The 26,949-nt window shown below is 57.9% G+C and overlaps 1 protein-coding gene across 1 annotated transcript in view; it reads left to right on the top strand.

Moving 5' to 3' along the window:
• Positions 1-340: 340 nt before the first annotated feature.
• The window catches only part of Lar (tyrosine-protein phosphatase Lar), a gene marked incomplete in the record, with an annotated part of 167,496 nt that continues 140,887 nt past the window's right edge, over positions 341-26,949 (top strand). The window contains 1 exon segment of the mRNA XM_037238801.1: positions 341-531.

Below are 26,949 nucleotides of genomic sequence, written 5' to 3'. Positions count from 1 at the left end.
CGCTCTGGCTCCTTCGCTCCTGCCCCGCCCCCGCCCCTTTTGTCGCTCTCGCTTTCGCTCCTTTGGCTCCTGCCCTGCCCTCCTCTGCCCGCACTCCTGCTGTCGCTCTCACTCCTTCGGTCATGCCCCGCCCCTGCCCTTCCTCCTGCTCTCGTTCCTCTCCTGCCCCACCGCCGCTCCCCCCCCCCCCCCCCCCCCCCCCCCGCTCGATCTGCGCCAGCCGGCCATCGACCATCGGCGTCTGGCTGAAACAATGCGATGCACCGGGCGTCTCCGGGGACGGCGTCCTTTGAGCGGCTCCGGCCGACACTGAACCGGCCCGGTCCTCTCCACAGACGAGTGCAGCGGCGGCCACTGCGCGGCACACGCCGGCCTGGCCCAGAAGAGCAGCCTGTCGAAGCAGTGCGTCAGAGGACGGGGTCACGCGATGGTGATGTGACATTATGGTGCTGACGTGGTGACAGTGTGCTGGTGACGGTCCGGTCTGGTGGTGTTTGAACCGACGGCCCGGCGACACGCCACTCGACACCGGTAAGTGCAGTCTTGCCAGGGAGGCCAGCCACTCTGCAGGGAGTGCAGTCTTGCCAGGGTGGCCGGCCACTCTGCAGGGAGTACAGTCTTGCCAGGTTGGCCAGCCACTCTGCAGGGAGTGCAGTCTTGCCAGGGTGGCCAGCCACTCTGCAGGGAGTGCAGTCTTGCCAGGGTGGCCAGCCAGTCTGCAGGGAGTGCAGTCTTGCCAGGCTGGCCAGCCACTCTGCAGGGAGTGCAGTCTTGCCAGGGTGGCCAGCCACTCTGCAGGGAGTGCAGTCTTGCCAGGGTGGCCGGCCACTCTGCAGGGAGTACAGTCTTGCCAGGTTGGCCAGCCACTCTGCAGGGAGTGCAGTCTTGCCAGGGTGGCCAGCCACTCTGCAGGGAGTGCAGTCTTGCCAGGGTGGCCAGCCACTCTGCAGGGAGTGCAGTCTTGCCAGGGTGGCCAGCCAGTCTGCAGGGAGTGCAGTCTTGCCAGGCTGGCCAGCCACTCTGCAGGGAGTGCAGTCTTGCCAGGGTGGCCAGCCACTCTGCAGGGAGTGCAGTCTTGCCAGGGTGGCCAGCCACTCTGCAGGGAGTGCAGTCTTGCCAGGGTGGCCAGCCACTCTGCAGGGAGTGCAGTCTGTACCGCCACAAGCCCCGACGGTGATAGCGTCTCGCGGAAACCGTAACCTTTGGGCACTGCTGTCTTACACTACACGTTTAAGCTCATTATTCTGCCCCACTCGTGAGGTGCCATATGTGTGTTCGCCCGTCCGTTTTATAATGTAGTTGCTTCACTGTTTGCTGCAGCGGTCTGCTTTCTCGTTTCACGATATTCTAGTTAGTGCAAGATCCTGCGTCCTGCCTCCCGAGCTCTAATTCCCCTGCCTCGTGTCCTTTCCGGCTGACTTCTACCGCCTGGCCACGCGGCTCGTGAAGGCCGTACGGTAACCCAGCTATCCAAAGCTGCCGGCGAGTGTGGCGTCTCAGCGGGACAGAAGCGTGCGACCTGACCGGGTGTCGGCCGCTGCAGCCATCATGGAAGACAGCACAGCCGACGAGCGGCTCGACCGCGTCTGCTTACAAGCAATCAGCGCGCCTTCACATCGTCTCCAGGTGGCCACGTCACCCGAGTGTTATTGGAGCTCATGAGCATCCGGCCTGGTGGCTGCGGTCGTCTGAGCACTGCTCGCCTCGCCTCGTCTGCCAGGCACCACCAGAGGCGGCCGCCGGCTGAGCGGCGCCGGCGGTGGCCGAGACTGGGCGGAGCCGCTGACTCAGAGCTGTCCCGCCGGCCCCGCTCCGCCCAATCGAGACCAGCAGCCGCCGGCCCATTGTTCCAAACATTACCGCCCGGAAATATTTGGCGGTGCCTGAAACCGCCGGCGTTGCGCGCCGCGCAGCCTGGCGACCGCCGCTCACCGCTGAAGCCGCCCTGCGACGGGCCGAGCGAACGGGACGTACGCGAGCGCACCGCCGGCGCACCGTCACGGGCCGGCACGTCGGCCGAAGACAGCATGCTTAGTTCGGGCAGCGTATCGATTGACCTCGCCTCCAGCCGTGTCGGCATCACTGCTTAACACGGACAGGTGCGGCGGCGGCCGGCGGTCGCGGCGCCAGTGCCCAGCCAGTCGCGGGGAGCCGCCGCGGCGGCCTGCTGTCCTCGCGGCAGGGCGCCGCTCAATACGGGCCGCCGGCCGCCACTCATCACGGCCGCCCGGACTGACGACCGGGGCGGTCCGCGCGGCCGTCCCGCGCCTGTCGGCCGGCTCCGGCCGCCGAGAGGAGTTCGGCCGGAGTCCGGCCGAGTCCACCCGCAGGACGACGCGTGTGGCTGATGCGACCGTCGGCGCCGATTTGTGCGGGACAGACTGAAACTCAGCCAATGACAAGATTCGAACCTATCGTAGTCGTGAGCATGTGAGACGGCCTTGTGTCACCGGACGCTTCTGCTCTGACTTCTCTCCAGCTTCGCATTACACTCATCAAATCACCATAACGTAGCGAAGTGCAGACGGTCTGGACCGGCTGCCGGGACCTTTCGAATAGCCCCGATTTCGTCAAGAACTGCTCTGCTAGCTCAGACACGTTCGATTTGAATAGGCTCGTAGAGCGTATCGTCTTGGCTGTCTGGACTGCTGGCCTGGCCGTTCAAAACATCTCCGCTGCCTTTGAACTGCTGCTGAAGCCCTGTGGATATTGGCTACGGGCGACTAGAGCCGCCTGCATTGCCAGCCTACGCCACTCAGAGCCAGCGTGGGTATGCAAACTACTGCCGATACCATTCAGCCAGCGCAGACCACCCGCCCGGCTGAGCCGAGCCAGACTGCCACCTGGCTGAGCTGAGCCAAACTACCCACCTGGCTGAGCTGAGCCAAACTACCCACCTGGCTGAGCTGAGCCAAACTACCCACCTGTCTGAGCTGAGCCGACCGGCAGCCCGTCACGCGTCCGAGGCCGGGCGCCGCCCCGCACCGCCGTGTCGGGTCTTCCCTGTCCCCTCGGCGGCGGCAGCGAGGCTGCTGCCGGGCTCGGCCTGTCCATGTATGGGCGCCAATGACGGCGCCGGGCCCGCCTGTCCCTGTGTCGGCCATACACGCTGGCCGTGCCGCGCCGGGCCCGCCTGTCCCTGTGTCGACGATATACGCTGGCCGTGCCGCGCCGGGCCCGCCTGTCCCTGTGTCGGCCAGACACGCTGGCCGTGCCGCGCCGGGCCCGCCTGTCCCTGTGTCGACCAGACGCGCTGGCCGTGCCGCGCCGGGCCCGCCTGTCCCTGTGTCGACCAGACACGCTGGCCGTGCCGCGCCGGGCCCGCCTGTTCCTGTGTCGGCCGGACACGCTGGCCATGCCGCGCCGGGCCCGCCTGTCCCTGTGTCGACCAGACACGCTGGCCGTGCCGCGCCGGGCCCGCTTGTCCCCATGTCGACCAGACACGCTGGCCGTGCCGCGCCGGGCCCGCCTGTCCCTTTGTCGACCATACACGCTGGCCGTGCCGCGCCGGGCCCGCCTGTCCCTGTGTCGACGATATACGCTGGCCGTGCCGCGCCGGGCCCGCCTGTCCCTGTGTCGGCCAGGCACGCTGGCCGTGCCGCGCCGCGCCATTGCGCCAGAAGACACCTCGGACGGGCCGGAATCAAACATGGAAGTAACAACTCCAACATCACAACTAGAAACTACAAATACCTAATTGCGCGTATAAGTGGTTGGTCCGGTCGTTATTTCGTAACCGCGTCTTTTTCTCTGCAGTCGATTTGGTTTACGTGTAAGTTTAACTGAAAGTTAGTCCTTTGAGCGGTTGCACGCTGTGTTGCGGAAAATGGCGGAAAACTTAGAGACGTTAGCGTGGGGTACCAGACGGCTCAGGCGAAGCCTAGCACGGGGTACCAGACGGCTCAGGCGAAGCCTGAGAATAATTTTTGGTTCTAACCAGCTTCAGCTTACTGCAAACTATGTACTGGGGGGTGGCATATATTGATTGAGAGAGTGTTTGTCTATACATCGTGTGTTCATTGAAGCTGGGTTCGAGCCTGGTTCTGAGCCAAGACTTTCGAAGTGCCTGGCGGATGTCGGGGCGAGTTATATCGAAGGCAATTCACCTTTAAGTTTAGATGTGTCGCCAGACGCCATGAATTGCCGTGAACTAGGCGCTCCTAGCCCTAGTTGCATTCACCATCTAATGTTCTGAGCCCTGAATTTATAGCTCTTTTTAAATGTAATAAAACAACGAAGTTTCTATGTTGAACACTTATTTAATGAGCCATAACATAAAACCCACCTTAGCTCCTGTCGGATTGTAGATTCGTGACCGAAACACAATGTCACGAGTTGTGCCGACTTGGACATTGACAACTGCAAAAGCAACAAAACTCAGGTTGAGACATTTCCACGTTGAGCCAAAAAGCACGCTGGCGTGGCAGGTCGAACAGGAGTTCTCCAACTGATGTAAACATTAAGTCGCATCGAGAAGAGTGAAAACAAATTGAGCAAAAGAGTGGAAAGTACGCCTTTATGTATTGGGGGAAATCCAGCAATAGCCCATTTTTACAAAGCTGACTTGATCCTTCGGAATCGCTTCCAGTCTTAAGCCCTTAGAATGGCTTGCAGTCTTACTGTCCAGCACGGCACGTTTAACTGAGTGCCTTTGAAGTACGTGCTTCGAGGTGTTTTTCCGGGGCGTGTCATCAGCTGTTTAGCGCACCTCACCTTGTATCCCGGCCATGCAGATGCATTGGCGCAGGCTGTACCTGAAGGATTATAACCTTGTCTCCATTCAGCATGACACAGATGTGGTGATGCCGGCGTTGCCTCTGGGCTGTTGTCGACAGCAGCGCTAAGTCTGATACAGGTTATAAAAGGGCCTCATCTTAAAATTTCCGTCAGGGTGAAGTGTGGCCGCTCGTAATTGATGCCTCGTCTCGGGTTGGCTATAGGATCCGGCTGGCCATCATTTTTCTTAGCAAATTTGATAATTTAAATAAGTGTCGGGCCGGGCCGATCGTGCACTCACAACGGGGGGGGGGGGGGGTCGGCATACCCCCCGCACCGCCGGCTGGTGGCGGTGTGATTGCCGGGTGAACGGCCGGCGAGCGTGCTGCCAGTGATGGCAACGAGCATGCTGCTGCCAGTGGTGTCGACGCGGAAGACATCGGTTCATCCGTCATCGGTGTACGAGTCCGTTGCTTGGCAATGGTGCTTCAGTAAAAGTGCTTCAAGCCAGCTTTTCCTTCGTCCAGTGCTTGCTTTTTCAGAATTCTGTCTCGCACGCCTCTCCACCGCACGTGCGAATATTGCCCTGCGTCCGCTCTCCCCCGCGTTGGGTTCGGCATTGTCCTGGGACTGGGCGCGACGCGGACGTCATCGCCGCACCTCGGCCCCCGCGCCCTGGCGCCGCGAATCAGCGCCTCGGCCGTCACGTCGCACAGGAGCCATCAGTCGGCCAATCGGGTCGCGTCCGGCCGGCGCACAGTACGCACCGCCCGGCGGACGGTGCCCGACGGCGCGGGCAGAGGCTGCAGCCGCTCCCACCGTCGCTGGGAGTGGCTGCTGATCTGCCAGGGTTCCGCCGGCGCTGGGACCGGCTGCTGGTGTGCTAACGGGTCTCGTCGATGCTAGGAGCGGCCGCCGTCTTCCTGACGGGTCCCGCCGGCGCTGCTGCCGTCTTCCTGACGGGTCCTGCCGGCGCTGCTGCCGTCTTCCTGACGGGTCCCGCCGGCGCTGCTGCCGTCTTCCTGACGGGTCCCGCCGGCGCTGCTGCCGTCTTCCTGACGGGTCCTGCCGGCGCTGCTGCCGTCTTCCTGACGGGTCCCGCCGGCGCTGCTGCCGTCTTCCTGACGGGTCCCGCCGGCGCTGCTGCCGTCTTCCTGACGGGTCCCGCCGGCGCTGCTGCCGTCTTCCTGACGGGGTCCGCCGGCGCTGCTGCCGTCTTCCTGACGGGTCCCGCCGGCGCTGCTGCGTCTTCCTGACGGGTCCCGCCGGCGCTGCTGCCGTCTTCCTGACGGGTCCCGCCGGCGCTGCTGCCGTCTTCCTGACGGGTCCCGCCGGCGCTGCTGCCATCTTCCTGGCGGGTCCCGCCGGCGCTGCTGCCGTCCTCCTGGCGGGTCCTGCCGGCGCTGCTGCCGTCTTCCTGACGGGTCCCGCCGGCGCTGCTGCCGTCTTCCTGGCGGGTCCCGCCGGCGCTGCTGCCGTCCTCCTGGCGGGTCCTGCCGGCGCTGCTGCCGTCTTCCTGACGGGTCCCGCCGGCGCTGCTGCCGTCTTCCTGACGGGTCCCGCCGGCGCTGCTGCCGTCTTCCTGGCGGGTCCTGCCGGCGCTGCTGCCGTCTTCCTGACTGGTCCCGCCGGCGCTGCTGCCGTCTTCCTGACGGGTCCCGCCGGCGCTGCTGCCGTCTTCCTAGGTACGCCGGGGGTCGGGTCCCGCCGGCGCTGCTGCCGTCTTCCTGACGGGTCCCGCCGGCGCTGCTGCCGTCTTCCTGGTGGGTCCTGCCGGCGCTGCTGCCGTCCTCCTGACTGGTGCCGCCGGCGCTGCTGCCGTCCTCCTGACGGGTCCCGCCGGCGCTGCTGCCGTCCTCCTGACGGGTCCTGCCGGCGCTGCTGCCGTCCTCCTGACGGGTCCTGCCGGCGCTGCTGCCGTCTTCCTGACGGGTCCCGCCGGCGCTGCTGCCGTCCTCCTGACGGGTCCCGCCGGCGCTGCTGCCGTCTTCCTGACGGGTCCCGCCGGCGCTGCTGCCGTCTTCCTGGCGGGTCCCGCCGGCGCTGCTGCCGTCTTCCTGACGGGTCCCGCCGGCGCTGCTGCCGTCTTCCTGACGGGTCCCGCCGGCGCTGCTGCCGTCTTCCTGGCGGGTCCTGCCGGCGCTGCTGCCGTCCTCCTGACTGGTGCCGCCGGCGCTGCTGCCATCCTCCTGACGGGTCCCGCCGGCGCTGCTGCCGTCCTCCTGACGGGTCCTGCCGGCGCTGCTGCCGTCCTCCTGACGGGTCCTGCCGGCGCTGCTGCCGTCCTCCTGACGGGTCCCGCCGGCGCTGCTGCCGTCTTCCTGACGGGTCCTGCCGGCGCTGCTGCCGTCTTCCTGACGGGTCCTGCCGGCGCTGCTGCCGTCCTCCTGACGGGTCCCGCCGGCGCTGGACGCGGCTGTCGCTCTTTTTTACCGGCGACCGACCACGTCAAGACTGCTCGTCAAACGCGAGCCATATTGGGCTTGACTGGGTGGAGTGGAAGGGGTGGCGACGCGGACGGGTCGTCGGCCGGCGGAGCATCTCATGCAGCACGTCCGGCATGTGTAATTTGCTGGGCGATGACCGCGGCGCCGCACGCTACGTGCCCGCGGCTTGACAGCAACGGAGGCAACCGCCGGGGGAGGCGAGGGGGGGGGGGTGCGCTGGGGGGGGGGGGGGAGGGGGGGGCACTGTGTTCCACCGTGACGGAACCGGACACTCGCTCGCGCGACCGGCCACCGACAGGGCGCGTGCATCTTTAATGCCGCGTCAATGGCGTCGCAGGGTGGGCGCGACACGGTAAATTTGTCCCCGGGCACTGCTATTGACCGCGACCTGGGCGCCGGGACTGTGCTGGGCTGGGCTGGGTCGGATCGAAGCAGTTCTTGAGAGGTGTTTTCCGACATGTGTCAGTTCGCTCACATGCTGATGGTCTCGCACGACACGTGTCGGGTCTGACATGGTCTCCACCGGCCGGTCGTGGTCCGCTCACAGGGTATTCCCCTAGCAGGCGTTGGGTCGCGTCTGGAGAGGGTTACGCTGGGTGCGTGAGGTCGGCTCCGAAGGACCAGGCGTTGGGTCGCGTCTGGAGAGGTTACGCTGGATGCACGTGAAGGTCGGCTCCGAAGGACCAGGCGTTGGGTCGCGTCTGGAGAGAGTTACGCTGGATGCACGTGAAGGTCGGTCTGAAGGTGTTCAACATGTCCGAATACTTACCCAGTGGCAGGTCCGGAGGGGGGGGGGGGGGGCGTGTCCATGTCAGCAGGAGTGGCAAGTCCGTAGGGCTGTGTCCATGTCAGCAGGCTACTTTAGTCTTGTGCAGTTGATTTGACCGGATGTGTGAGCGTTTTTGCTCTTCCGTCACGTGCGTACGGGAACCGGAGCCATGATTTCCGCAGAACCTTTCGTAGCGCTCGTTTCCTTTTATGCCGTCGTGTGGCCCAGCCAAACACTGCCTTTCATTTCCCCGGCCATCCATTTTGATACTCATGGAGCGTAAATTCTCCGAGAGGATGTGGGAGAAGCCGCTCGTTGGCCCGCCGCCCGGGGGTCAGTGACCTGCTCCCTGAACCGCCGCGCGGTTGGGGCCGGCCAGCTGGCTTCCACATTGTCCCCGAACACAGACGGAACTTGGTGCGGGACTGGATGTCCCCTACATTTCGGCAACATCGGCACGCTGTCGGAATAGGCCGCCGCCGGACCAGGCGGAGCGTGGGCACGGGACGGGGCCGGGCGCTGGCGGTATGGCACGGCCCGGTGGTGCCGCACTGGCGGCCTGCCTGGACCGGACGTGACCGGCGGCTGCCTCGCCAGCCGATCCGACGCCGTGCATGGGCTCGATGTCGGTGCCGGTGCAATGTCTGGTGTCGGCTATCCGTCGATGCCGCATCCGGTATCGGCATCGAAGTCGATGCCGTCGGGGCGGGAGCGGGTGCCCGTGTCCGTGCGGGGGTCGATCCCTGGGTCGGGACCGGGGTCGCTGGTCCAACCGACCGGCCGGCGCCGCGACCGTGGCGTGCGTCGGCTAATGGCTGGCGACCGTGCCAGTCGCGGCCACGCCGGCCGCCGCCTGCCGGACGGCCGCCGGTGACCGATTGTACGCCACTGTCGCCGCTCCCGCCCCCCCCCCCCTCGGTCCTGGTGTAGAGCTACTGGACTGGGCGTCTCCGGGCCCGCGGTCCCCCCCCCCCCGCCCCGGCATGGAGGTCGCTGGGCGATGGCCCCCGAACATCGTGTGGAGCTCACGGTGCTGGACGCCCTAGTTCTTGTCTCAGGGGAGGCGAATTAAGTTGAGCGGGAGGCAGGTGCCCTCAGAGTTCCGTGCAACGTTTACCATTAAGCGGCGTTGCGTGGAAAGGACAGACGAAAAATCATGTTCGCCTCCCCCCATGTATAAAGAGGTCCCGACGAGGTCTTCAGAGGTCCCGCAGAGGTCCCCAGAGGCCCCACAGAGATCTCCAGAGGTTTCACAGAAGCCCCAGAGGTCCCACTGAGGTCTCCAGAGGCCTCTGTCTACAAAGGTCCCCGCCACCGCCCCATGGGAAGCTCGCCCGGCCCGTCGGGGGCCCGCCAACTCAAGTGGGTCGCTCCCTACGGGGGCGTTCGTCTTCCGCTGGGAGAGCTCGTGTCTGTCGAGGGCCACTTCCGCAACAATGACACCCAATCCGCGGCGGCTGTATTGGAAGGGTGGGGGCCTCCAGGGGCTCTGTGATGCCTGCGCCGACAGGTCCCGGTACCGGGGAGAGAGTGCTGCGCTGGCGCGTGCGGCCCGATCGGCATGGTGCACCTGCAAACGGTCCGGACGGGCCCGTCGCGGCACTTCAGTCCGCTAATGGCTGCTCACTTATTGACGCATTCAAGTGCCCGGCTTATGGGCGTCATCTTTCGGTAACGACGTTCAGCCGAGTCGATCTCGGCTTCGTGCCGCGTGCAGGTGAGGTGGCTCACAGACCGCACAACCAAATATGGATGCAGGCATGGGCGCTCCAGCGATGCGCCTCGGCAATGGAGCTGCGGCGTGGGCCAGACGCTGCGCTTGGGCGGGCGCGACCACACGCGCCGTTCAAGCCGAGACCGGACGGCGTCGGATCGGCGCCCTTGACAGCGGCCGGCCGCCCAGACGGCGCTGGTTTGTCGTCCGCTCACGTGCGGATCGGAACCGGCGGAGCACGGCGGCGGCGGCGGCACGATGGCGGTTCGTGCTGGGCCGACCGCCGGCCGGCGCGAGCTGCCGGCCACCGTGCTGCTGGGGCTGGCTGGGGGTGGGCAGCCGCTGCATACCGGCCGCGCAGACGACCTGGCACATCGCGCTCTGGATGTTGGACGATGCGAGCTGGCGTCGGTGACGTCGGGCTGCATGGGGTAAGAACGATTTTCAATGTCATGACGTGGTTTGTGGTTTGTTGGCGGTATGCCGCGCGGCGCCAACAAGCAGCACGAAGCGGGAGTGTGTAATGTTCAGTAGATACCAATGCCCGTCTTGGTCGTGCCATTTACCGGCATGTGCTGGCGGGACCTGCGCTGAAACAGTGTCAGAAATTCGCTGCGAGCACGGCGAAGCACGGGTCTTGAGTGGAAGTCCGTAGCCATGCAGGCTGTAGCTCAGGTCGGCATGGCATAAACGCCGGATCTAGTAATTCGCGATACCATGTCCGATCGCAGGTCACACAGACACAGAGAGAGGTCACACAGACATACACAGATCGCAGGCCACACAGACACAGAAAGAGGTCACACAGACACAGACAGGCACAGATCGCAGGCAACCGTCTGGCCTGTCGGTGCGGGGAAGGTCAGTCAGCAAATGACCAGGTACGGCTCATTCATTGGCACGTGGTGTTTGGCGTAGTAATGAGCTGACGTGTGTTGTAAGTTGTAACGCATCTCCGGCGGTGTATTTACAGCTATGACGTACCCGATCAGGGCGTTTTCGCCATTGAACTGTCTGGATAAAAGGTGGCAGCTGATAAACACGTGATAACCACAATTTCACGAGACTTGGTGTTCTAGGTGGCATCCTATTTACGGACGATTGTGCCTGCGCCATTTGACTTTTCGAACAATTGCATTGTCCGATTCCGGTCCCCTGCCTGCCCTGTCTGCCAGCTCGTGACGTCTGCAGCTGACAGGCAGTGCATGGTCCGATTCCGATCCCCTGCCTGCCCTGTCTGCAAGCTCGTGACGTCCGCAGCTGACAGGCAGTGCATGGTCCGACTCCGATCCCCTGCCTGCCCTGTCTGCAATCTCGTGACGTCTGCAGCTGACAGGCATTCTTCACTTCACCGGCATTGCGGCCGGTCCGTCGCGGCCAGTGTGGGCGGCGATGGTGGCCAGCTTCAGCGACCATTCGTGCACGGAGCTGTCGGTGCGGCGACCTTGTATGCAGCGCGCTCGGCGCGCTCGCCGCCGGGCGCCACTGAACGCATCGCAGAGGCGCTGGCCGAAGCCGGTAATGCGCCTTTGAATGGGGGCCAGGCGTGCGATGGTGCCCCTGAAGCTTGCTGCGGCGGCACAGAGTCGCAGAATGCGCGGACTTCCGCACCCTCCGCGGTCCTGGACACTAGACGAGCCAAGGACAGGCTTGACTCGCAACCGATGCGAGGAGGACCGCAGCAAAAAAAAACCAACAAACAAGAAACAAGACAACAAACAAACAAACGGAGACAAAAAGTGCGTTTTGCCAAAGCGAATGGTTGCCAGACGCCTTATTTGATGTCCACCGATGTAGTATCTCCATATAGGGGGGATTTGACGTCCACTGATAAACTAGGGTGGATGAATGCTTCACTAATCACGACTGCTGCGGTCAATCTCGCGACGTTACATTCATGTTTAAATATGCAGCCTCGTTTGCCGAGCCCGCTGTAACAAGCCTGAGATGTTCCATCTTCTGGGAAGCCTAGCCAGCCTCCGTTAATTGACTGAATACTCCGGCAAGATGGTTTTTCATCCCGTGCTTATTTCCGAAGGGCGTTATTCATGCAGGAAATGGCTTGCTATGATGCACATTCTCAGCGTCTTTAGAATGTCACAAGGGTCATTTGGTCCCAACTCAGTCAGCTCAAAGCGAAGTATCAATCAGTCCGTCATATGTTGCAGATATGCAACCTCAGCCCGATTAGCCGTTGCTGGTTATTAGGTTGCGCGAAAACAAACAAGTTGTTTTATGGTGAGGGAGCTAGGCGAACCTTCCACACGTACATGCTATCATTGAGAACTGCAGCTGAATATGAATTTAAGCAATGCGTATTGACAGGGCGTAACCTGCATTGAGATGAATAGCATATTGAAAGGCATTAAAATCGGAGCATGAGCCGGCATCAAAGACGTTTTTCTTAAGATTGATTGCGACCAGAGATGCTTACAACCGTAAGTTACCATGGACGGCCGTTCCATATGAGAGAAACATGGAATATCTTTTCCAGTTACAGGGCGTCAGCGCTCCTGCTCAAGTGCTCTTGCCCCAGTGCTCCTGCGTGATCGCTTTTGTGCCATAGTCGCCTGAAGTTCTACGTTCAAACTAAGATTGGTGGAGTCGGTGGCGTGGGCCTGCATCCAACGGGCTCGGACTTGAGACGCTTTTCAGTCTTTGCTATGTTTTTAGCCCCGAGACATTTTGTTCTCCACAGATGTACACTGGAAAGAATATACAAAATTACCTGTGAGCAACGTGAGGTGAAGGCAGGCTGTTCCTGAAGCTTCGACAGCATTGCGTGCCACACTCACACGACTAAACGAGGGATACTGCTCGCGGGTTTCGGCGGAATCTTTCTACCATATCACGTCCAATCTTCCCTCCCAATGCACAGTGCCCAGGTCCGTTGCTGCTCACCAGTACGCGTTTAACTCACCTACCGTCCACCAACGACACCGACGCGCTCAGACGCCGGGCCCGAGCCCGTCCACCAACTCAAAACAACAGCGCCTCTTGACGCACGAGGGAGAAGCGAGAGAACAGAGAACATCTCGTATACGTCACGGTTTAATGTTTCTGGATTGCGCATGGAAATAATTGTAACAATAAAAATTGATACCAAAGTACATGATGTCACACCAACATATACCCATAGATATAGCGTGAATTGATCATATATGAAGGAAAATTATTTTAAATCCATTTTAGATAGTGTCCTTATTAATTTGCATTTGAAGCTGTCAAAACCGGAGGTTGTGTAGAGGGTATAATGGTGACGTCAAACACCATCCCAAACACTCGCTTGGATACGCAGAAATCCGCGGCTCCACGAGTCTCCGGCTCTTGGGGAGGATTTGGCATTGGAGAGAAGACATATTCTCCACCAAGAAATCCTCTCAAAATACGTGATGAAAAGGCATACAAGGGGAATTAGATAAAAACATGCAATTTTTCTATCGATCTACGGAGTGTCGCCACAAAATGATGACTGTAAGGCTGAAGCATTTTCTTGTCCGTTCGGCAGAACCTTCGGTTGTGTATTGATATAACTGTTTACGTTTTTGAGATCTACCTTTTATTTGAGCTGGATTTTGCCAATAAATGATTTTTACAACATCATTGAGGCCCTAAAAAAAAACATTATGAAGACCGATAAATAACTTACAGCGGCTCTGTCGTTAAAGACTGCTATTGCGTGTGCCCGATTTGTATAGCCTTCTGACATTTTTGTTTTTGGAGGAGCCGCGTGCGGAGCCGTGACAGCGCAATCGGATGGTAGTATAGATTAAGGCAATGCATAGATTCAGGTCAGCGTCATACACTGATAAAAATCTTGTATCAGAATCAATGTCGGTGGTAGGTGCAGCGATGCCAACCTTGTGCGGCTGGCTTGCTCTGTGAGGAGTAGATAATTCCCCCGCCTCAGCTGCGTTGGTCTCCGAGCCCCAATCACGCAGCAGCCTCACGTCCTGGATGGTGTAGTTTTCTACACAATTTTGTGGAGCGGGTGAGCAGAGAAATCTTTAATCCCAAACAAATTATGCAAACCATGTTCGCCCGGATTTTGACCAAGTGTTTTCTCAAAGTTGGGGAAAGGGGGTAGCGTTCTTTCCAACTAAAAAGGAAACTACGCCCTTGTCCCGAATTAAGCATATCTAGGTCAGTAAAAGCCTAGGTGGGTATCACAGTGCCACATAATCTTTACATCAGGTGAGAAAGATTGCACCTTGGCTAAAACGCCGTTGCACTAACTACCATGCCCCAGATGCTCCTATTTATATTATTGTAGCGTGCATGACATTTCAATCATAAATTTGTCATAATGTGCTCTGGGAGTTGTTCAACAGGTGCACTACATTTTAAGCTTTGGTTCCTATCAGCCCTGATTGAGACTGACACCTTTACAACGTAATTGTCAATATCAAACAGCTTTCTATCAGCTCCATAGCTTCAAAAATACATTAGGTGCGAGCATAGACTTAGGGAGGAAGTACTTGACTAGGAAGCTGGAAAATTTAAGAATTGCAAGCAGCCTATCTCTAATGGCCTTTGGCAACCACTGACACCAGATAGAGCATGGTGTTAACCGTCATCTGCAGCCAAAGAATGTCCTTCAGTGCCAGCTGTCAATACAGTGCAAATTAGCGTGGGTTATTTTGTTCTCACCACGAGCAGTGATTTTGGAATTTTCGTTCTCTCCCCAAGAGCCCAGTTCAAATTTCAGATGCTGATGGTGTCCTGACCTGGTGGATTTCTTTTTCACCGGGGGATCTCGGGACGTGTGAGCGTGCCAAATGGCATGTTTATCCTGATGAACTCTGTTAAATCATATCGAAACGATATGTTCATGTTTGGGGATGGAGCGCTTGTGAGTAATGTTCAAAAGGGACCGTCGACCTAGTCTGCGGCGGCTGTGGCTGGGTAGGCGGACTGGCTGGAGGCGGAGGACTCCGCGCCCGTGTCCCGGCGGAGTTCCGTCCTTGGCCGGGCTCGGGCTGTGGTGCCGCGACTGAGCCCCGACCGCCGGAGCTTGGGACCACTGGGCGGCCGGCTCGCCCCGTGTCGGAGCCGGCCCGCGCGCCCGGCCTCGTCGGGGAGCCGGGGTCGGGCCGGGGACGGCCCTGGCCGACGGGCGGAGCCCAGCCCTTTGCTGGGGGCGCCGGCGCCGGCGGCGGTGTGCGACGGGGCACCGCCGCGCCGGTGGGCTCCAGTGTGGGCCCACAGTGGCCGGGGCGCCCACTGTGGGCCGCTGCTAGCCGGCACACCCGTCGTCGCGGCCTTCGCTGTCTCGGTTGCAGTCGGATGTACTGGCGCTGGCTGGGTCACCCCTCTGCGACGTGATTATATACTCGGCGCTGTGATTCCACGCGCCGGGGCGGGCTTTGAGCGGGGGTAAGTCTTCGTTTGTTTGCTTTTTGGTTTGGTCCGGCTCGCGCCACCGATCAGCAGCCCCGCACACCTATTACGCCCTGACATGTCTCGTCGGCCCAGCCATGCGTTACCACGTCACACAGATGCTTTTGTGGTCAGTTCTATTACACCCGCTCTTGCCTGGCAAAGTTTCACACCGCCCTCACCTGTCACGACGGCGAATGTCGTACAACCACGCAAGAATCACGGTCATGATGTGAACCTGACGCGTGCGCAGCTCTTGTGGGTCTGGTCTGTGTGCCTGAAGTTCCTTTATTTCCACATGGACCACTCCGAAATGGAGCAGGGTGACGCCTGAAATCAGACCGATTCACCGAAGACATCTGGTACATATGAAACATGCGTTTCCAAGCATTCGTTACCGGCGGGCCGCGGGCAATCGTAAGGCCATAAGTTCGCACGGCGTCTGGATTGGCTCTGACCTATAAGTTGTATCTAATTCAGCACGCCTCGAGGTGCACTTTGGCGCGTTCTCGAACCCCATGTATCTCGGCAGAAATTTGCATAGCATCTCCTCAAACCATCTGAAGTTCGGCAAAAATCTGCATACCGCTACTGCAGTCCGTTTATTCTGGGCGTTCCCATGGCTGGAGAATATTGAAACAGCTTCCAAGCAGCTCCACTCGTTAATGCGTGCTCGGAGCATGAAGCAGACACTTAGCCGTAGCAACGTGTGAAATGTTGACGGTCGGGAAATATTGTAACCAATTTTGTTGTTGTTTTGTTTTTGTTTTGCTGCCTTTTTAACACAACGGTTGCAAAGAATCCAGGATCTGATGCGACTGCACACCGCGCCACCGTCGGCGCTCAATGCTTCACCACGGCCGTGACGCCGAAAGCGGCCCTGGACTTTCGGCTCTGGGAGGCCTGGCAGCAGCAGCCGAGTTACGCCGCGCTGGATCGGTTTACCGCTCCCAGCATGGCCGACCGGGGTGGGGCCCTGCCGGCCGACGTAGATTGCCGGCCGACGCGCCGCGCTCGCGCCGGCCGGGCTTGGTGCTTCTGGAGAACAGGCTCTCGTGCATGACACACTGCCCGCGCTTCGCTACGTCGGCCACTTTTGCAGCGGAGATGTTGCGGTGTGATATGGCGCTGCGGCCGAAAGCAAGCTTACTGCCAGAGACATGCTGCCAGGGCAGAGGTGGTGGTGGGAGCAGACACGTTTCATACGATGTAGAAATACTGAAGCTTACATGTGCCGGCCTTTTGATGTTTCCCTGCATTCCTATATGAATGACCCAAGCTGACTTGTCAACGGCGGTGTGTCACTGGTTGTGGTATTATACTAATGCGAACGACTGCTCTGTCGCGGCACCGACTGATTACGGCCATATTGAATCCCAGTGAGCCACGCTCCGAGTGAGCCCCTACACTCTGAGTGAGCCACGCTCCGAGTGAGCCCCTACACTCTGAGTGAGCCACGCTCCAAGTGAGCCCCTACACTCTGAGTGAGCCACGCTCCAAGTGAGCCCCTACACTCTGAGTGAGCCACGCTCCGAGTGAGCCCCTACCCTCGAGCTCCTTTTGTGGCGGTGTCAACTTTTACCCCTTTAATATTATGCAAGTGTGATTTGGGAAGCGATTCTCGTCTTCAAAACAGATGGCCTCGGGTGGCCGATCCACACTGGTCGGCGCAGCTGGCACCACCGGTCGACGCCTCGTAGGACGTCCCAGCGAGCCCCGGCGTCGGTCAGGTGGCGGCCAGGCCTCCGGATACGGTGGAGAAACGGCCCGGAACGACCGGACGCCCAGTTGCCATTGATTTTCGCCGCTCGCTGCCGTTCCGAGCGCTATAAAGCTCTGTTACCTCACACGCGAACCAGGATCGAAGCCCACGACCGGTGGCGCCGCGTGGCGGCCGCTCGGCGCACTGGCCCGGCAGGATTAGGCTCGTAAAAAGGACGCCGTCGTATCTGGGCCACGGAGGGATTGGACTCCCGCTGTTTTGTGGCGTGGTTCCGATCGCGGGGCGACCGCTGCGCTTCCGAGCAGGGTGCTGGGGACTTGGGTCACATGCTGTGCCGCACCTGAGCTCAGCTCTCCCACTGGCGGTAACCTGGGTGTGCACGCGGACGTCCCAATTCGTTAGCATGTTGCGCATAAATCAGCCGGGGAGGGGAATGCCAAACCAGTCAGTCGCGCTGTTCTGTTGTGGCGACGGCGTTACGTCTGGGCCGGCCGGCTGCATGCCTAGCGCCAGTGGTGAGTGATGGACAGCGGTACTCCGAGCTAAACATGGTGTGACGGCGCCCGGAGCGGCGCTGCCGGCCGCCGGGGCCGGGGCCGGGCCGCTGGCGGTGCCTGGCGAGGTTCCACCGCTGTCGGCGGGAAAGCGACACCCTCATCCGCTGTCCGCCGGATATCACGACTGGAATGTCCGCTGCTGACGGGGCCCCAGGGCCTTTGGGAGTCGCCGGCGGCTTGCGCCGTCGTGTGGTTGTATGGGGCGGAGGTGGGTAGAGCTTTTGAAGCGTGGGGCGTGCAGTCAGGCAGCAGGGATTCCGGTTTGGTTATAGTTTTGGGGTTTGGGTTTAGGCTTGGTTTCGGGTTTGGGTTTGGACTCTGTTTGGGTTTGGGTTTGGGGTGGGGTTTGGGTTCGTGTTTGTGTTTGGGTTTAGGAGTTGGGTGACACTGGTTCCAGGGGTGCGCTGGTGCACTGCGAGGAAGTTTGGCATGGCGTGGCGAGGCCTGTGCAAAGGCAGGGGGGGAGGGGTACAGCTGGCCGGGACCAGCGGCTCCTCGTACCGCACCGCCGGCTCCACGGCCCGACCGGTGAGAGGTGGTGCTGTGGGCCGGTTTGCTGCGGCCGAGCCACACACGGCGAGCGGGCCTCCGAGCCGGACTGGCCCAGCTCTGACGTGCCGGCTGTCGTTCAGCCGAGCCGAGCCGGTGACGCGGCTCAGACGAGTCCGGTACGGCGCGTCCGGAGCGGCCGGCGCCGGGCCGAGGCAGCCGCCGTGCACCGGGTCACGCACGCCGTGCCGCTGCACCTCGGACGCAATGCAAAAGGACAGCGGCCGACGGGTGCAGCCTTGCAGGGCTGGGACAGCGGCCGCCGGGTGCAGCCTTGCAGGGCTGGGACAGCGGCCGACGGGTGCAGCCTTGCAGGGCTGGGACAGCGGCGGACGGGTGCAGCCTCGCATGGCTGGGACAGCGGCCGACGGGTGCAGCCTCGCATGGCTGGGACACGCGCGCGTGCGGCACAGACACATTCAGTGATAAGGAAGTGGGACGAATCATGAGGAACAGTGCGCAAAACGCGCCTAACAACGAGAGCCACAACACAGTGCAGACGTCAGGGAGAGGATGCGGCTCGCATGGTACGCACGGCTTTGCTGATGACATTGAAAATCAGATGGCGTTGGGCCATCCGTAATGACGGCGGAACCAAGACCATAGGACGGAACAACGCATTTGCCACTGTTTGTCATATGCTGAGGTGTGAAGATGACCAGTTCCAACGGAAATGGCGCGTTCCACATTTGATACCTTACTCCGATTGTACAACACGCGCCCAGATGGGTTGTGAAGGTGGAATGACTCGGTCCACATGTGATACCGTACTCCGATTGTACAACACGCGCCCAGATGGGCTGTGAAGTTGGAATGACTTGGTCCCGGGCTGGTAAGCCGGCCGATGGCCTGATCCATCGACTCCGGCTGGACTGATTGCGTCGCAGTCGGAGCGGGAATGGGGCCAGGCAGTGGCGTCCATCTCGCAGGCGCAAACCCGACTATAACCGGCAAAAAGACAACACCCCAGATGGCAATAGCGGATTGTCATTGCATAATGCGTGCGCGGACGAGGGGTCGAGGCGTAAAATTCATATTCAGAGAGAGTTGGTTGACCAAAAAGCTGCCACCGTTTCGTTTGGAGGACGCAGCGAATGTTGTCTCTAGTGGGGGTGCTTTCCAGTCCTCAACCAATTTAGAGCCAGCGGTGACAGCGTCGTCCCACCTTGTTGTGACGCGGCGTCATTCATGGGAATGCTCCACCGTCGGCTTTTCATCGGTTCAGTGCTAAAGCTGGGATTTTTTCCGAAACGTTCCAGTATAAAGAGAGCGGCGGCTGGCGAGAACACAGGTCCGGTGGGACCGGGATGCCATGTCCCTCCATGCGCGTGCTGTGTGTCGCTGGCGAGAACACAGGTCCGACGGGACCGGGATGCCATGTCCCTCCATGCGCGTGCTGTGTGTGGCTGACGAGAACGCAGGTCCGGTGGGACGGGGGTGCCACGTCTCTCCATGCGCGTGCTGTGTGTCTAAACGTTCTGCTCACGCACCAAATCTCTTCAGATGGAGGGACTCAGCGGAGTCCCTCCATCTCTACAAAATTCAACGTTCTGTCGCCGGAAGGTGCAGAAAAAGGCACTGCCACCTCTAACATGCCTGCGTGCGCTCGTGACTTGACTGCATTCGGCGCATCCGAGCGAGTGCTCCAGCGGCTCACTCCCTGTTTAGGGCATGCGGCCCGTCGAGGATGCGATGTGCAGTGTGACCATTCTCTGAAAAACTTACGGCATGTCTGGACGGCGGATTGCTCATTTCTGGTCCAGCGCGTCGCTGCATTCCTTCATGCTCTCCGGAAATAGCGGTTACGGCGGCCCTTGCCCAACCTTGCAGACAGGTTATTGGTCAAATGACCAATGAGTGCCGCAGCACAGGCTCGGGGCGGTGGGACGGACCCGAAACCGGCCACGGTTCATAACGATGCTACTCAGGTGCCAGGTGCCCGGCGGACGGGACTGTCGAGAATAACAGGGGCGGCCGCGGGACGTCGGATCAATGCCCCGCCAATGTCACGTGACGTGAGGCGCCGTGGCGCTTGCGCTGGCAGTGACATCTGGTGAGTGACGTGCGCGTACTCAAGTTTGCAAAACGGACACTAGGTGGCACTACAAGGCTCATGCGGCTGGCGTCGGCCGCAAGCTCTGCCTATGGTGCAATTTGCATGATAAATAGATTGATAGGGGAATGACGGCGGCGACACAGGCCAACGGCGCAGTTTTAATCTAGCGGCTGTCAGACACCGCCCGCGCCGCGGTCATCAATCCCACCTTCTCGTCAGAAAAATGCGAGCGGTAATGACATGCCTGATGTCGCCCTGTCCCGGGGACCCGGACCCGAAGATTGAGGGTGGCGTCGTCGGTTCTATGTGTATGACTTCCTGATACGTTCGTCCTAATGTGAGATTCTTGGCGTATTAGGCATAAAAGGTTGGTATTACTATACGTTTTATGCCATTCTGAGGCGTTTGCTTGCGGTAAGAGAGTACCGAACTGTACGTTCACGGTTTTCTGGCGCGGGGAAACTTAGCCTATTTAGTGTATCCAGCATTGTTCTCAAATTTCTTTGCAAAAATGATGTGCTCGGTTGACATTAAAATCCAAGTCCCTCTAATCATGGGTGGTTGCGTGGAGTTACATTTCTCCACACGTGTTTCAAGCCAAGGTATAACGCCTTTCCAGCCTGATAACCGGGTGCTTAGCGCCCACGATAATGCTGATGAAACCGAAAATATCTTTAAAAACCGTATTCAGCACGTGTAGAAACGCCTCAAACGCAACGGCTTACCCTTTGGTAGTGCTAATTTTAGAATTTGACCGACACTAGAACTAGACACCGACCGACACGATACTTTGTACTGCCATACATACTTACACACACACACACACGCACACACACACACACACACACACACACACACGCACGCACGCACGCACGCACGCACGCCACGCACGCACGCACGCACGCACGCACGCACGCACGCACGCACGCACACACACACACACACACACACACACACACACACACACACACCACACACACACACACACACACACACACACACACACACACACACACCACACACACACACACCACACACACACACACACACACACACACACATCGTACCAATTTCACCCTCTGTTATGTTTCGACCCAAACGCCATACATTGCATACACTGTCCGTTTCTGTCCTCGTATACCACGTTTGTAGGGGTCAAATGCGTTGCAATTCGCCTTAGCGTCCATTATGCTAATCAATCCCGTGCATGTTAGTACATGGACCCATTAGATAAGTTCATGCTGCATTTAGTGCGATATCGATTTCCAGTTATTTCACTAATCGGAACATGTCCGGAATTAGGTATAATTTGGCCGGGAATGAGGGAAATGTTAACGTGCAGCGTCATTGATCAGTATCAACCTGCCAAGCACGTGCGAACGACTGGCGCAGGAGGTGTGGCTCTACCTAGATTTTGGCCCGCAGTTGAGATGAATGTTGTGGGATATGCTCATGCTTGCGTGTTAAGAACCACCCTCTTTTCGCCCGTTGGTGTGTACCCCCTGTAACCTTCCATGTTAGCAACAGGAACGAATGTGTCTCAACGTTCCACAAGTAATTCGAGCAGAGCATTACACGGACTTGAAGTCCGTGCAATATTCTCAGTGGCAACGACTGCAGAAGTCACCAATGTCAAGGCGGTTCATGTCTTCTGCGTGGCACTTAAACAAAAAACTTAGAGTGGAGGAAGTCTTTATGACAGGTACTAAAAATCAGCATGCCTAGCTGTAAAGGAAGAACGCAATCTTTTGTGCGCTTTTCACTTGTAGATCGGACACTCACGCTTCGTGCGTCGCTAATATCAGTTTTCTTGAAATCCTTCTGGAAAGCTCCTAATCTCGATTTGAAGTATCCGCTTTGACGGAAGAAATGTCAGCACGGGGCCTTCCGCTTACCACAAATACAGGAGACATTGGTCTTTGACGGGAGAAATGTCAGCACGGGGTCTTCTGCTTACCACAATACAGGAGACACTGGTCTTTGGCGGTTGACGGGAGGAATGCCAGGGGGTCTTCTGCTTGCCACAAGTGCAAGAGACACTGGTCTTTGACGGAAGAAATGTCAGGGGGTCTTCTGCTTACCACAAATACAGGAGACACTGGTCTTTGACGGGAGAAATGCCAGCACGGGACCGCGAGGCAGCACTAGCCATTTACACACCTAGGTAGTCACTGAACTGTTATGGGCGCAAATTGACCTTAGCAGTCGGCGCGCCCTAAAACCCCAGTCAACAAACAACAAGAGTAGGTCCACAGCTTGCTCAGGCCCTCCTTCCCCTCTAAGGGGGCCCGTTGGGGTCCAGTGAGGCAGGAGTAGGTCCATAGCTTGCGCAGGCCCTCCTTCCCCTCTGAGGGGGCCCGTTGGGGATCCGGTGAGGCAGGAGTAGGTCCACAGCTTGCTCAAGCTGTTCTTCCCCTCTAAGGGGGCCCGCTAGAGGTCCGTTGAGGCAGGCGTAGGTCCACAGCGGGCGCGTTGACCCCCAACGACATTGGGATCACTAGTGCAGTTTGAACTGGAGCGAAAAGATAGCTCGCAAGTGGACACATCAACGATGCATTTGCATCTGTGCACTATCCTTGAGTGACAGTGTCTTGTTTCACTTCGATATTTGCTTGAATGTTGATGCACGCTTACGGTGCAGCCAATTGTGTATAGCTACTGTCGTGGTCGGAAGAAGACAGACAAGCCAACAGTGCGGCTTTGCGGGATAGTGCCGCGTTGGCACATCGGACCTCGGGGCAGGAGAGCTGCGTTGGAGACCCGCACGCTGAGTCAATTCTCTGCAGCCCGTCGCTGCAGTGTCAAACGCCGTGAGTAGCCGCGGTGCTCATGATAAGCAGAGGCATGCATTGCTAACTGAGCCGGCGAATGGCGGCGGAGTGTGGCTGCCGCGCCGTCGCCATGCCGTTCCTCAGACGCGTCCGACGTCCGGCCGTCGGCTGGGCGGCCAGTGACGCGGGCTACACTGGCCAGTGACGCGGGCTACACTGGCCAGTGACGCTGGCTACACTGGCCAGTGACGCGGGCTGCACTGCACAGTGGCGCGGGCTACACCGGGCCAGTGACGCGGGCTACACTGGCCAGTGACGCGGAGTACACGGGGCCAGTGACGCGGGCTACACGGGGCCAGTGACGCGGGCTACACGGGTCCAGCGACGCGGGATACATCGGGCCAATGACGCGCAGCTCACGGGGGCAGTGACGCGGGCTACACGGGGCCAGCGACGCGGGGTACATCGGGCCAATGACACGCAGCTCACAGGGCCAGTGACGCGGGGTTCCAGTGACCAGTGACTATTCGACTTTTTAGCCACATAGTCCTGATGGCCCTTTGGTGCATCAGGTTCAAGTTTCTTTATGTATTGACCGTGAAATAAAGTGTATATAGCATGACATTTCCACAGGAGGGTTGCGTAATCGTTGGGTCACAGGCCCCTCCTGCAACTCTCCGGGAGGTTGGAAAGTTAGGAGGAACAGTCGTAACTGTATTATCAACTGAAATTGCATTAGTGGGACGAATGTTAGAAACTCCTCCCAAACTTACACATGCAACGTTCTTAACCACATCGGGCCGCCGTTGCAGCCCGCGCGGAAGCCTTGCAAGACGTCCTCCGTGTGCGGTGCAGACCTACCATGAGTTTAATTTGCAGTGGAGGTGATCAAGCACTGCCCGTGAGAGCCTTATGACTATGTTGTGCAACGCTCCTTTCGTAGCCGTTAGTTCCTATCACTCGTATGGCTGCGCACGTCTTCACAGGAATTAGTTATTTGGAGGCAAGCCCGAACTGAGCGCGTTATGCTATGCTTTCATGTCGATAAGTTACCAGCATCCTCTTCTATTATCTTTGACAGGTTTGCGAGAGAGAATTGAAGAGAACTGACATCCTGAGCCAAGTTTTTAGTAATCAAGGACGCGTGAGGCGGACAAGCATGGTCAGATGGCAGGGAAGGGACGCAATTGAATGTGCCTGGGCGTACTTCATTATTATTCCGTAGTGACGGGTAGACACCGGTAGATTGATGTGTTTACATCGAGGCAACTAATTTCTGTTATTTACTCAAGTATTTATAGTAGACACACGCGCTTTTTAAGACGTGGAGCATGATTACTGGCGCGATTGTTGGGTTGGCATGTCAGTCGAGTGTATTTACACGCTCCCGGGTGGCCGGTTGAATGCGACGTGCTCGGGTGATGGTCAGTTTGACCGCTTGACCTCTGAAATATTAGAAATTAAGAAAGGTCTATACACCAAAGTCACAGGACAAGTTCGGAATCATGTTCGGAGGTTATTCTGGAAAAAAACATGGGGGAGGGGGCAAATTAGACCTTTACTTCAGCGCGCGTTATGGTCCTGGGGCGGTATGGCTTGCTTTGATGAAAAGGGGCGGGATTAAACAAGATCCGAAACATAGATGAATTGTGATGACCATTTATGTTTGGTTACAAATCGTCCGCTGGGCCCAATTTTGCAAGAAATGTGCAGACACGGTATGTACATTTTTATGGTGCAAATTACGCGAACAATTTCGGTATAACCGAGCACGGGAATAAATAATTAACTGTAGATTGGTGTATTAGTGCCCGGGTTAGGCTGCATCCCAAGAAAGGCGGTTGTGACGCATGACCGGAGTTTGGTGTGACCGGAGGGCTCCGTAAGCGTGTCGTGTCGCGTACCGGGGCTGGACGGACTGATGGCGATCGGGAGCTGGTGTGTGGTATAGGGCCTGAAATTTCGGTGTTTTTTGTATTTTTGGCCCCAAGGCATTTTTCACAACTATGCAATGAAAAACATGCAAATTGTTCCCTGCTTACAACAGAGATAGATGTGTACAGATGATAGAAATGAGCCTGTCCCGAAATTTCTATTAGTGAGGGTGTTTTAATGAAACCACTATCATTAGCGCACCCAAGATGGTCTTAAACAAGTGTATGGAACGGAATAATGAATGATAGCCAAAATGACACTTCAAGGTGCCGAAATTAATTGTCATGGATAAATATCGATTTCACTCCATGGCCAGCACCACTGCTTTTCATTATGTCAAATGCCAGTGATGACAGCCACCAGCTCTTTACCCATGGAAATGCAAATATAAATAAATCATATTCAATTGCAATGCATATTTCATTCCACGGCCAGCACCGCTATTTTTCATCACGTCAAATACCAGCAATGAAGGCAAACAGCTACTTGCTTATATACTGCATATGCTGTGTGAATGCTTATATACTGCATCAGTGACAACAAACAGAATCACAATGTGCACCCCTGCTAACAAGCAATAGCGTCGCGTGCGTGCGCACGTGTGTGTGTGTGTGTGTGCGTGCGTGCGTGTGTGCGTGCGTGCGTGCGTGCGCGCGAGTGTGTGTGTGTGTGCGTGTGCGTGCGTGCGTGCGCGCGAGTGTGTGTGTGTGTGTGGTGTGTGTGTGTGTGTGTGTGTGTGTGTGTGTGTGTGTGTGTGTGTGTGTGTGTGTGTGTGTGTGTGTGTGTGTTGTGTGTGTGTGTGTGTGTGTGTGTGTGTGTGTGGTGTTGTGTGTGTGTGTGTGTGGTGTGTGTGTGTGTGTGGCTGTGTATGTGTGTGTGTTGTGTGTGTGCGTGCGTGCGTGCGTGCGTGCGTGCGTGCGTGCGTGCGTGCGTGCGTGCGTGCGTGCGTGCGTGCGTGCGTGCGTGCGTGCGTGCGTGTGCGTGTGTGTGTATGACGGAACTTCACATCTTTTATTTGATGTCACTCAAATTAAGGCACATGCTGCCTACACAAACACGTTGCTGTACATATGGCAGGCATAGTTTTGAAACGTCTGGGGAAGACTGCATAGTGAGAAACAACAAAATGTACTTACAAAATATACCCACAAATGTGTTTTCCACGTCCCATGTTCTTCTAAAAGTTTGGGGGCACAGCTAGAAACCATGTTGAGGGAGCCTCCACCACTGCATAGGAAACTACACACCTGATATATTGATCTGATGATGTAGTCAGTTGAACAAAATGGCGCCCATAGACGTGGTCCTCGTCCCATCCGTTTTCATTGGTGTGCGTGGTGCACCATGGCCTTTGAAGCTGGGGTGGGGGGAGGGGGAGGGGGCTGACGTGATTTTGCACAGGCGGCCTGGAAGCGTTCTTTAAGTGAATTATTCACCTAAATATCATACATTCCTATATATTATCATGTAAAAATGTTTATATTTATATATTTCAAAAGCTTGTAGGAAAACATTCACGCGCTTTTTTTGATCACTAGTTTTTTTTACAGTGACCCAAATATAAAGAAACCTAGGGTGAAGATTTTGGTGGCACTGGAACGTAACAGTGGACGAATGAAAAATAGATGCATCCTCCAATTACATAGAAAGGTTGGGAGAAAAACATTACTTGAACGGATTTTATGAAACGTGTTTATCATTTTGATGCAATTTTGGTATGCCATCTGTAGTTTGCTTCATTTAAGTGTCTAAGCGCAAAGAGCAGCTTAAAATGGGCCCCTTCTTATCTGAAAAAGACGGTGCCCGGAAACCTAAAAAATGCATGGTGTGACGAGAAAAGAAAAATGTGTCTATAAAACACAACCACGTTTGACTCAAATTTTCTGGACTATGTGGTGAAACTACAAGGTATCGTTTCATATGCTTATGAATTTCGTCCGTTCTTGCTGACAGGCGTAAACGAGTGCCGCGGCTAGGGTGGCAATCGACATTCCTAGCGTGGCGATGGACATCCGTAGGGTGGCAATCGACATCCGTAGGGTGGCAATGGACATATCGCTGCCGACGAGGATGAAACTATCGTGGGCTATTCTAGCGCTCGTGTTACGATCCCGATTTGTTTATTTTTGTATATCGCCTTGGCTTGAGCGTGGCTGGAGATGGGTGCGTTGTGAACGAATCAAGACACGTTGGAAATAGGCCAGTGCGTCTGATCAGAGTAGCATTTGAGGTTATATTGCATTTGGACTGGTTGCAATCGTCTCCAACTGACTTACACTCCTGTCATCAACTTGTGATGTCAGTGTGCCCATGACCCATGTCCATGTGGTGCA

This window comes from Pollicipes pollicipes, unplaced genomic scaffold (assembly GCF_011947565.3).
Source record: "Pollicipes pollicipes isolate AB1234 unplaced genomic scaffold, Ppol_2.1 Scaffold_3087;HRSCAF=3621_pilon_pilon_pilon, whole genome shotgun sequence".
NCBI classification, from domain to species: Eukaryota; Metazoa; Arthropoda; class Thecostraca; order Pollicipedomorpha; family Pollicipedidae; genus Pollicipes; species Pollicipes pollicipes.
The sequence above is the reverse complement of the archived record's forward strand: the minus strand, read 5'-3'. Positions and strand labels throughout refer to the sequence as shown.